Here is a 12209-nt window from a genome sequence, read left to right as displayed (position 1 = left end):
AGTTATTCTGTTAGTAAAGGAACAAAATCTAAGGCAGTGCATCCAGTTGACATGGGGTGCCAATGCAGTGTTGAGTCAGTTTGGTGAGACATAAGCACTGGGAAATCAAAACTGAGGGTAGGAGTGTGCTATAGGCCTGATGACTCTCATGAGTACAACAAACAACTGTACAGAAAAATAGAGTGCGCCAGTAAATCAGAATGTCTTATAATGGAGGATTTTAACTTCCCAGATATGGACTGGAATTTGTGGGTTGGTCACTGGAACACTAGCAAGACTTTTGTGAATTTATTGGATTACTGTTTTCTACAGTAACATGTTCGACAGACAACCAGAGGGAGTAATACTCTTTATCTGATTATCAGCAGTGATTATTCACGCATTAAGAATCCGCAGATAAAAGATTCATTAGGTGGCAGAGATCACAATATATTGATTTGGGATTTACTTAAAGATGTAACTACCATCAAGGGTAAAGGGTTTTTGCTTTCATAAAGGTGATTACAGTGGTCTCAGACAGTTTTTAAATTCTACAGTGGGACTAGCTGATGATGATACGATCAGAAAATTCTAAATGGGAAGCATTTAAGGAATTGATCATGAAAGTAATCAGGCTTTTCATATTAACTAAGATATACTCTTCAAGGTATAGGCCTAAATGAATGTCAGATGTACTGGTGGGATTTGTGGCAGAGAAGAAAAATGCATAGAATGCATATAAAGTATCATACGACACAGAAGCATATGGTATATACACTGAATTATGACCACTTACCTAATACTTCGTAGCTCCACATTTTGCCCCAGTACAGCAGCTATCCGATGTAGCATTGATTCAACAAGATGTCGGAAACGGTCGGGAGATATGGCCAACTAAGCTGTGTGTAATGGTGTAATGCGGTCAGCAATGCAGGTATGGAGGTGATTGGTATATCCAGACGCCTGATATGCCTTTCCATAGTGTCCCCACAAGTGCTCTATGGGATTGATATCGGAGGCTAATCGATATGCTGGCAATCAGAACTGTGTTCCTCAAACCATTCCTCAAACCTGCACAAGTGCTCGATGGCTCGGCGCATTGTCATCTTGGAAGACACTATCGCCATTTGAGAAAAAGTGTAACATAGCGGGATGTACACAGCCAGCAAGCAGTTGACGATAGCGGGGACCAATGATACGTTGTTCCACCAGGGTCCAGGTGCACCAGGGTCCATGTTCCTGCCAGTGAAACATGCCCTACACCATACAACCGTCTCCACCGGCCTGCACTTTTGATGCTATGCATGATGGATCAAGAGCCTCATGTTGTTGACGCCAAATCAGTACACGACCATCCACGGTGTGGAGTAAACGTGACTCATCCGACCAGCACACCTTCTTCCAGTCTTCTAACGTCCAACTTGCATGCCCTTTGCACCAGGCGAGTCTTTTACGCCGATGAACCTTGGTTAGGAGAGGATGCCATAAGGATCGTCTTCTGGTATAGCCCATACGTGTGACGCATGGTCATGCCAGATATTGTTCCGAGTTGGCCCATGTTGTATTGGGTAGTCAACTCTTCAACGGTGCTGTGCCTGTTCGCCTGTATGAGTCGTCGGACCCGGCGCTCACCTCTAACAGCAATCTTTCGCTGACCTTTGCAGTTTTGCCGTCGGGTCGTTGTTTGACCATTTTGATTCCAGTCCTGGTACTCCTTCCCGTTTTAAGCAAACTATATGAACATTTTCTCTTATCCATATTGGAAAAACACTGAAAATGCAAATCTCCAGTCCCAAACCAGTTCGGCTTTCGGGCAGGCTGTTCAGCAGAAGATGCCCTCCGGCAGCTCATGGATTCTGTCAAAAATTCAGCCACCAAAAATTAGTAATATCAGTGGATTTCGCCGGGGAATTTGACTTGCTCTGGTGGTCTGGAACTAGCGTTCCAGGAAATCTTTACAGCTGAATACAGGACTATCTGCACAACAGAAGTGTTACAGTCAGCAATGCCTATGGACAAGTCTCCAGAAATGTCTACAGAGGCTGCCCCCAGGGCTCTGTCCTTGACCGTTCCTATGGAATGTGATCATGGATGAGTTCCTGAACCCAAGCCTTTGCAGACGACCTGATTCTGACAGTCACTGGAAACTCCAGAGCTTCTCTGGAAACAACAGCCAATGAAGCCCTTACAAATCTAAAAGAATAGGTCAGCCTCCATAAACTCCATATATCCACTGCGAAAACTACTTCAGTTCTACTCAGAGGAACCCTTCAAATAAGCAGGCTGCCGCAGATTCAAATCACTGGTAGAACCATCAAACTGGTAACTGAGACGAAGTACCTTTGAATAATTCTTGACCCCAAGCTCACGTTTTACCCGCATCTAGACTACCTTCATCGCAAAGTCAGGAACTACACCGCATTGGTAGCGAGGATCAGCAGGTCTGACTGGGACCTCAATTGCCGCTCACTGCAAATGCTATACAAAGCTGTATTTATTCCCACTATAACCTACTGTGCATGTGTCTGGTATCATCGTGCACTCATTGTTCGTAGCCAAAGGAAGCTCACCTCCATTCAGCGTAATATCCTTCTCACTATTACCTGTGCCTGCTGCACAGTGAGCAACCCAGTGCTCCAAGTCTTGTCAGGTGTTCTCCTTCTGGACGTGCAGATAATTCTCAAAAGCATGCACTACCGGTCTGGAAACAGATTCCCTACCACCATCCTGGATTTCACCACAAACCCAGAAAACACCATCAAAGAAGAAAAAAAAAAAAGCGCCTTTCATTCTACCTTCTTAACGCCTGGCAAAACGGACGGAATACCACCTCCAAAGGCTCCATCACTAAAACATTCTTACCTCAAATAGCCCAGATCTACCCTAAAGTTTCAGCACGGTACAGCCCAGGTTTATAAACCACTTTCCTATTTACAGGCTATGGATCCATAAATCACAAACTTGCCTCTATGAACATCGTGGATGATCCTCGCTGTCTTTGTGGTGAAAACGAAGGCTGGGATCACTTATTCTATTATGTTTTCCCGCTCTAAGGACCTGCGAACGTTGCTGGATTCAATAAATTCAAGGATGAACTAGATTAACTGTTTGAGGGAATGGACAAGTAAAATGTGAGGTGTCGTTTTTTTATTGGCTGATTCTGTATAAGCTTGTCTTCTTACATTGTTTGCCAATACTAATGCTAATTATAATTACATACAAAATATATTATCGTTGTTTCAACGAAAATACTACACAAACAACAAACCGACAAATCCATCGAAACTCTTAAATTCATTGATTGCGTTGAAAATATTTGTAATCGTTTGTCTCGGTTTATAAACAAGTTTCTTCTTTATTCTTTCAGAAAAACCATTAGGAAAGATGATCTTTTTAGATGTTCTCATTTCAAAATTTCTATTTAGAAATTTTGAAATGAGAACATTTAAAAAGGATGACAAAACGAAAACAGTCAGGGTTTATAAGTTGGGTACTACCAATCGCATAATGCCAAGAAGATCTATTTGTTTCCTCTTTGTAATTTTTTAAAATTTCTTATCATTTTTTCAAAAAAATAAGTTTCATACGTTTCTTATGCATTTTGTATGATAAGCGTAAATTTTATTTAGTTTAAAGTTTAGCAGTTTCTTTAAAGTTATGCATGGTATGAGATCTACTTTTGCATTTTCTGGTCTTATATTATTAATTTTACTTACTTTTTTATTAAGTCATGGCAGACCTGTTTTTTCTGACCCCAATGAATTCCTATAACATGTAATGCAAGTTAAACAAATACATGTAGTTCAACTTGCATCACATATTATTTGTATAAAAAGCTGAAGCCAAGGTCTGCTTGAAACAATTAATTTTTGGAACAGAAGAGAAATTATTTATTTTGAAAGTTAGCAGCTGATGACCTCTGCAGGGCACAGAGAGTGCATTCAAGAAAACTATTGTATCGTTTGTTGGGATCAGAGAACAAAAATTGAAATTTCGAAACTTTTGAATTTTTGGTCTACGTGTATGTGTGTAAGAAACTATATGATATATATCAGAGCTAGTTATAAAAAGGTTGAGCGTTTTATATACCCTCTGCTTTGTTTGCAGAAAAAGGCAGAGGATATACCTCATAAATGGCCAGTGGTAATTAATCAAAAGCAGAGGGTAGACGGCATTTTTCTTTCTTGGAGTAAAGCACAAGTGCATGAAATATATCACCATACACTTTCCATCATGTCCTTGGTTGCTATTTTGCAAAAGTCTAGAGCAGGTGTGCATCCGGAATTTTTCTTTGGTAGGTGCCGAGGACAATGATTGAGTTTCTTTGGGAAAGGAAGAACTAAAGCCAGGCAGCCACTGGGGGCGGTTCCTGGTCTTAGGCACCTTTGGCATGAGTGAATGTAATGGCTATTTTCTGTGATTTAGTGACCAGTTTCTGCCGATACATGTGATGGCTGAAGGTTCTCTTGCCTTTGAGCTTCTGTCTGCTCAAGCCTCTTCCTGAAGGCAGGTAGATAATTATGGAAGTAGACGAACGTACAACTGATGAATATTGATGGAAGTAGCCATGTTTAACGAGCATCTGACGTATACTGCTGGAGGTAGCAATGCTAGGACAGTCGTACAGACTGGTGTCTGTCTTCTGCGTACGTTAGCGGTCTACCTCAGCGACCTACTATGCTGCAGTTGACAACATTGTCGCCATGCACCTTTTTGCTGTTTGTTTCCAGTGGTCTCCTTATACAGAAAAAATTCGTATTAGACAAATATGTTGATGTTGAATAGAACACCATCTGTAGGAAGACGATGTCATAAACATAATAATAGAGAGGAAGAATGTACCTATACAACAATGAGGATAAACATACCTTTGCGGCAGGTTCAGAGAACGAAGAATAGTCAAATTGAAAGTATGATTTTGAAAAAAAAAAAAAAAAAAAAATTGAGACATTACTATTGGAGTGACCGTAGAAAGGGGATCTACTGTTCCTTGCTTATCTTCAGCAACAGTTAAATTTCTAAATATTACCTATAACTTTTCTTGGTATAAGTATGTCACAAATAATGCTTCGGGTACATCAAAAAGATCTAGGCTTTCTCTTGCTCGGTGTATTTTTCTTCTTAGCAGCTGTCAAGTCTATACAAAGCCCGTTTCCCTGGAATATTGTTCGTACAACTTTAGTGATGTTTTCAGTACTTCTCGATCTATCCAACACACCTGCCAGGTCAATGAATGGTCCCTCGCTCATAAACTGTTGCATTACAGACACCAATTCAGTTTCTGTGGAATTGATTCTGCTGATTTTCGAAGAAAGAGTTGGAATTATTCTTAACTCTTTCTTCGACAATCCGAACACATGTTTACTTCTTGAAATCTGTTCAGTATCAAACCCTAAACTCACCGAACTAATGTTTCGTCTTCTTTCATATATCTCTTTCTAATTGTGCTCTTTGAAATAACTTTCGCTCTTACGTATTACCTGAAAATTACAATGATCACGAATTCAAATTCAACTTCAACAATTTTCTTCTAAGATTTCTTAACCCATTCACGAAACTAAAATATTATAAGTTTCAGTAGCCTTTTGTGTTTGAGAAAGCTTCACAACAATCATAATCTTGTAAACAGAAAATAAGGCTTCATGATTAGTGGCCAATTTCAAAACCATTTCTGAAAGTTTCACTAACTAAACTAAACCAAAAAGGGCTGAATCTTATATTCGGCTGTATGACCCAGTATAAGATGCAGTATAATTTGCAATGCCCACTATATTCAAATTACGTCTGGTTCCGTTCAATACTCCACGGAATTTCTCTCCTTGCAGATGAATCCAATTTAATCTTTTCCCAAATGCAAAATTCTCCAATTTCAGTACATTCCCTCCTGCTGTCAAGTTTGATAAATACTTATGTTGTGACAATTTCCCGGTAGGGCTGATGCAAATCATCTTTCAATCAGTATATCAGCGAAAGTTACAAATGTCCGTCCTGTGGATACTTCTCCTCGCCTACTAGCGTTTCTATTTCATCTAGCCACCTGCTGCAGCACATGCATCATTTCTTTTGTATTGTTCCGCTACTGAGAAGTCATATATCATTCTTTTTTTGTCAACTGCATGACTACTTTGAAAGTCTTACTTTTCGTGGAATTTAAGAATTCTTTATATTATGAAATTTTCACGTTATTATAGGTAGGAGAATTTCCCTAAATGATAATTGAGCACATCCTCTTTTTTCTTGTTCGCAGGTACACTTAATTATTGCTATTTTGCTCGGGTTTTCTAAAAAATTTACCGCCTAATTATTTTGACGCTCCTGTCGAGTTTTGAGATGCGTTAGTATAGACACCACATCCATAAATCCTATACCACTGAATACCTGGAAACTGTCACGCAATGTGATCAACATGTTACTGCACGTGTGGATTTTTTTTTTCAGCACTTTTTGAAGTTGTTGCTTTAGTAGGGTTTTAGGAGCATCAGCGACTAAAGCCATTTTCCTCCATTTATATTGTCTGTAAATTTCGTGTTTTGAAGTCAATTTTCTTTTTACTGGACGAAAAATCCGAGTTTTCGGGAGAAAAAAACATGCTACTTTCGCCTGTGACCGCGACTAACTCAGCCACGTTGTGAAAAAGGCCCATAAACTCAGGTCTTTTCTACCGGGTGTGAGGAGGACCGCAATTCTACCAACTGTGCTACCCATGAGGGCACTTTTTGAAGTATATGCCGTGAATCCAAGCTTTTCTACCAGGTACTAGGTAGGTGCTCCTAATGAAAAGCTATTTCCGTGTATTAGAAACATCTGTACATGGGGTTCTTTACAGAGATCAGTAGTGACTAATAACTAATATTGCCCCATTTGGTACTCCATTCATACTGAGGTTAACAGGGTAAAATGGTTGGTATAGTCCACACGGTTTCTCTAGGGCGTTTGATAGTATTGTTTCTGATTTATTTGCAAAAAATTTGCCATCCCATGGAATACTTTTCTCCGCTGATCCCATAGGTTTCATCACTGGGATTGTTGTTAATCAGCATTGACATTAACCACCTAGCTTTGATCTCATTCCATATGGAATAAATATCGAGTTAGGCAGATGATGTTAAACTCTATATCTCTTTCACACCCATACAAGATTGTAATAATTTACAGCAAACATTAAAAATATTTTTAAAATTGATAAGTAATAACAGTTTCAAGCTAAATATCATATGTTGTCATTTAAATATCCTAATAAAAATCTATCATATAAAAATCTACCGGTATAACAACTCGCCAAGACTTTCCGAAAGTATATTCTGTACAAATTACGATAAATATACTGAATTGAGTCTTTGATTGCTGGATAATTATGAATTTTATCCTTTTGTAAGGTATGTCACCTTTCTTTCTCAATTTTAATGTGAATTATTAATAAAAATTCAATTATGGATTTATATTAAATGCTTATAGCATTATTGTTAAATGATAGAATTTTGGTAGTTTAAGATATTTTGAATTCTTTATTTCTTTAATGATGTTTTAGAGATTTTATATTTCAAACAATTCTATGTTTTTATCCTTTGTAGTATTTTAGCATTTTTCAAAAAGGTTATCTACCTGTTTCATGCGGTTAAGAATATTTATTCAGTATTCCCAATAAAGAAAAACAACAGAGTGTTACTCAGTGATGACCGAATAAAAAATACGGTATTTAGTAAATTATATATAAAAAATAGTGTATATAAATGGCAGGTATTTTGGATTACTTTGATTAAGAGCCAAGGCAAATATGGCTACGAGGGGACCAGTTTATCTTGTCTATAAATTGTGTGTATCCTATGGTTAGCATGACTATTTTGCTGGATGAAAAATTGGAGTTTGTGAGAAAGTCATGTAACCTTCGCTCAAGAATTAACTCAGTCGAGGTGTGGAAAAGTCCATGAAAGAAGAACCACATGGCAGCAACTATACTCTGCTAACCGCGAGAGAGGCGGTAGAAAAGCTTTCAACTGAGCCAGATGAAGGATCTCAACTTAACGAAGGATTCTTTCTAATTTAGTATTAGCATTAGGTTCTGTGCTATTAAGTTTATACTTAGCATTAGCAAGGGCACATGATGTAAGAAAGCAAACTTATATAACATCAGCCCAAAAAAAAAAAAACCCACACACACCCTTCTCCAAATGTTTGTCTAGTTCTGCCTTGAATCTGTTTAAGCTATCAACTTCTACAACGACAGATGAAAGTTTTTTCCAGCAATCAACCACCCGCTGGCTAAAGGCAAACTTCCGCACAACTATCCTACAACTGTCTTTCCTCAATTTGAATTTATGCCCTCTCAGGCGATTATTCTGAGCAAGAGGAAGAATCCCATCAGCATTGAGCATGCTCAAACCATTCAAGGCTTTATACACCTCAATCAGATCACCTTGCAGGTGCCTAGTCTCCAGACACTGTAATTTGCAAAACTTAAGCCTTTCTTCGTAGGAGCAACCCTTTGTTCCATTCACTAATCTTGTTGCCCTTCTCTGTACTCGTTCCTTAAAATGAGGCCTCCAGACCTGTATACAGTACTCAAGGTGTGGCCTGACCATTGCCTTATACAAGGCAATAATCACCTCCTTATCCCTGCTAGAAAAATTTCTGTATATCATTGACAAGACACCATGAGCTACTCTTGCAGACCATCTGCACTGCTCAGAAAACTTCATATCTGCATGCACAATTACCCCCAGGTCCTTTTCATTCTCTACAACTGTCAGTGTAGTACCACACAATTGATAAGTTACTCTGGGGTTACTGCTTCCCATATGCAGTACTTTACATTTATCAATGTTAAACTTCAGTTTCCACCTCTCAGCCCATCTGCATTTAACCTGGAAACGATCATATATCATTAGTAAGGATCATGAGTTTGTAATTACTACTTCAGAAACCATTTCAGATTATTAGTAGTCTGGATTCAATTTTCCTAGCCGGCCAATGTTGAGAAATATCTCCTGTCGGAATGGATGAAACTAACTTTTATTGGGTAATTTTTCACCATATGGCGAGGTACTCAGTCTCAAACGAGGGATTAAAGGTCGCCTCCGGAAACTCAAGTTATTTTGTCCAGTAATCCCTGTAATTTTACAGAGACTAGAGCGACAAGGTATACTTACGACTCATGCATTAGTTGCCTTGGTGAAAATTCTAAACAGTCCCAACTAGTTTAGTACTGTATTAATTTGAAACTTATTTGAAACTTAATCTGCGAAATATATCGCAGATAAATATAGTCAACTATTATAACCAATATACAGAAAACAATTTTAAAAGTTCGTCTATAATAATATATATTAAAATAAATTGAACTAAATAGTTCATAAAGTGGCGTAGTACAAATAGTAAAAAGAAATAACACTGAAATTATCATGAGGACCGCCAGGAAAACATTCTGATATTTTGGCTGCAAGCCACCGGTTTATCGATACTGAAATTCGGAATCAAGTGGAAAAATAAAAATGCACAATTGAATCCTTTTCAAAGGAGTACCAGCCATTAAAAGAACAGCTATAATGTATTCCTCATGAAGAGTTACAATAGCCGTTAAATGAAGTGGAGCTGATATTAGGTACATTAATCAACGTGGACATTCCATGTGTAATTATTTCACGGCTCAAACGACTAGAACAAACGAGCATTTTCCACACTTTATCCCAATAACTCGATTACAAAGAGAGTTATGACAAGAGAAATTATGTAAAACTTATTTGTCATCAAAAGACTCCTTTCTCGAATCTTCAGAACTTAAGTTTGGAATTTACTAAACATTGGACTGGAATAATGACCCTGTTGAACCAAGTTTAAAGAAGTTTCTGTAACCTTTAATCCAACTGAGTTGTATACCGAGTAGACAAACAGTTACACCTTTCTTGGAAGGTGTAATTAGGCGAGAGAAGCAAGGTTAGACTAATTAAGTGTAGCAGTGATTGTAAGAGGAGATACGATTAATGTCGGAACAAGATGAGTTAACGTTATAGGAGGCAATTAACGATAGAAGGGATTGTCAAGATGACGTTCAGTTAGGGCGAATTGCATTATGAGAATAATGGTACCTAGTTAGGATACTGGTTAACTGATCTTGTAGCAGAGAGAGTAAGTTTAAACTAGTTTAATTCACTGAAAGGACAATTTAAATTCTCATTAGGAATTTTAGGAAAATGATACAAAAAAAAAAAAAAAACTAAGTCCAATTTCAATTTAAAACTGAAGTCGTTACTAATGGCTTGTCTTTGTATTGATCGGCGCGTGGTCCGATGTAGCATTGCTTTTGACAGCTTTAGTGCAGGTTCTTTTATTATTTGTTGACTGAAAAAGATGTATTTTAAAGGTTTTTTGCTGCTATAAAAGAGAAGGGAACTGTCTTGAACATGTCGGTATCACTAATAAGAATCTTAAAACTGAATTGTAATGCCCAGGCGCCAGTTTTGGTAAATAAAATAACTTGCGTTTAAAGAAAGGTGAGAAAAATATTATCTTTGGTGGTAAGTGTATACCGCATTTGTGAATGTCACTGAAAAAGGAGAGATTCATCCAAGTTGGAATATCACTGCGAAAATCTGCTCAAATGATGTACTTGGAGCTGCAAGGAAGGAAACGTTTAGGTCGTGTATACTACTGTATGATAGCAAGAAATCGATATTCTTCAATCACGAATGTTACCATCTACTGAGAAACCTTTCGGTGGGTAGGATTCGGTATTTTCAGAAAAATGTAATGTCATTAAGTATGTTTTCGAGTGAGTTAGAAAAACATTTTACAGCACTGAGAAACCAAAATGAATAATTTAGAATCAAAATGAGTTAAACATATTATTAAATGAATACCAATCTTATGCGATTTACCTATTTCGAATGCTACATTATACAAATAAAAAAATGGCTAAACATTTAAATAGCCAATTATATCAAACACCAAATACAAAAATACTGTTATATATCTTATTTTGGCTGACCAAATATATTTTTTAACATTAAGCGGTGCCTCCATAGTTGTTGATCGACGTTTAGCTACAAAGATAATCGAATAAATATATTTATTTATTTATTTATTTATTTAACCATAGTTTAATTGCATAGCAGGTTATCTCGAGCAACGTTAGTTAAAAAAGAAAGAAAGATACGCTTTAAATAAATTTAAAGCGTGGCTTCTTGTTTAACAAAATATATAAATACCATAATTATAAAATTACTGTTCAAGCAATCTACTCAGGTGGCGCTTAAAACATAGTTGTCGTTTGCTTACTTTCTTTGTGTGTTTACTTAATTGCGTAGTTTGTCAAGGTTTCGTATTTACGTATTTTCGTATTTGGTATGCTACATTATACAAAGAAAAAAATTAGCTAAAACATTTAAATAGCCAATTATATCAAACACCAAATACAAATATATATATTTTTAACATTAAGCGGTGTTTCCACAGTTGTCGATGGATGAGCTACAAAGATAATCGAATGAACATATTTAGTATTTAACCTTAGTTTAATTGCATAGCAGGTTATTTCGAGCAACATTAGTTTAAAAAAAAAAAAAGAAGAAGAAGAAGAAGAAGAAACGCGTTAAATTAATTTATAGCTTAGCTTCTTGTTTAACAAAATAAATAAATACTTAAATACCGTAATTATAAAATAACTATTCAAGCAATCTACTCAGGTGGCGCTTAAAACATAGTTGACGTATGTTGTCGTTTGCTAACTTTGGTTTGTGCCTTTACTTAATTACGTAGTTTGTCAAGATTTCGAAGCGTTATAATTCATCTATTTTTTATTCACTCTTTCTCTACGAAAAGCATACAAGGAGGATAACAAAAGATGAGTTGTTTTTGTTATAAATGAATAAGAATGATTTATTTTGGTTCGTAATAGCTATTATAGTGGTTTGACGTAGTGCTATCATCTTATTATTAAAAGATAGTATCGCTTTTATTATCAACGCTAATATATCTAAATTATTCAACAGGTAAAGATAAGCATGTTGAATTTCTCATACTTTTACTTTACTATAAAGATGTTTTAATACCACCATTTATCATTTTGTCATATTAAGTGCCTTTCCCCCCCCCCCATCTTTCTCTCTCTCGTTTGTAATTTACTAAAATGCCCCGTGTGTGTGTGTGTGTGTGTGTGTGTGTGTGTGTGTGTGTGTGTGTGTGAGTGAGCTCGCTTGAGAGAAAATACAGCAAAGGGATTAGATCAAAAATGCTCA

General features: G+C 36.9%; 1 protein-coding gene across 1 annotated transcript in view; it reads right to left on the bottom strand.

The window, feature by feature from the left end:
* Positions 1-12209, bottom strand: part of LOC150086740 (plexin-B-like) — a 415555-nt gene that overhangs the window by 183102 nt on the left and 220244 nt on the right. The window lies entirely within an intron of this gene.

This window comes from Mastigoproctus giganteus, chromosome 4 (genome assembly GCF_048544385.1).
Source record: "Mastigoproctus giganteus isolate SK-2022 chromosome 4, ASM4854438v1, whole genome shotgun sequence".
In the NCBI taxonomy this organism is placed as follows: domain Eukaryota; kingdom Metazoa; phylum Arthropoda; class Arachnida; order Uropygi; family Thelyphonidae; genus Mastigoproctus; species Mastigoproctus giganteus.
The sequence above is the reverse complement of the archived record's forward strand: the minus strand, read 5'-3'. Positions and strand labels throughout refer to the sequence as shown.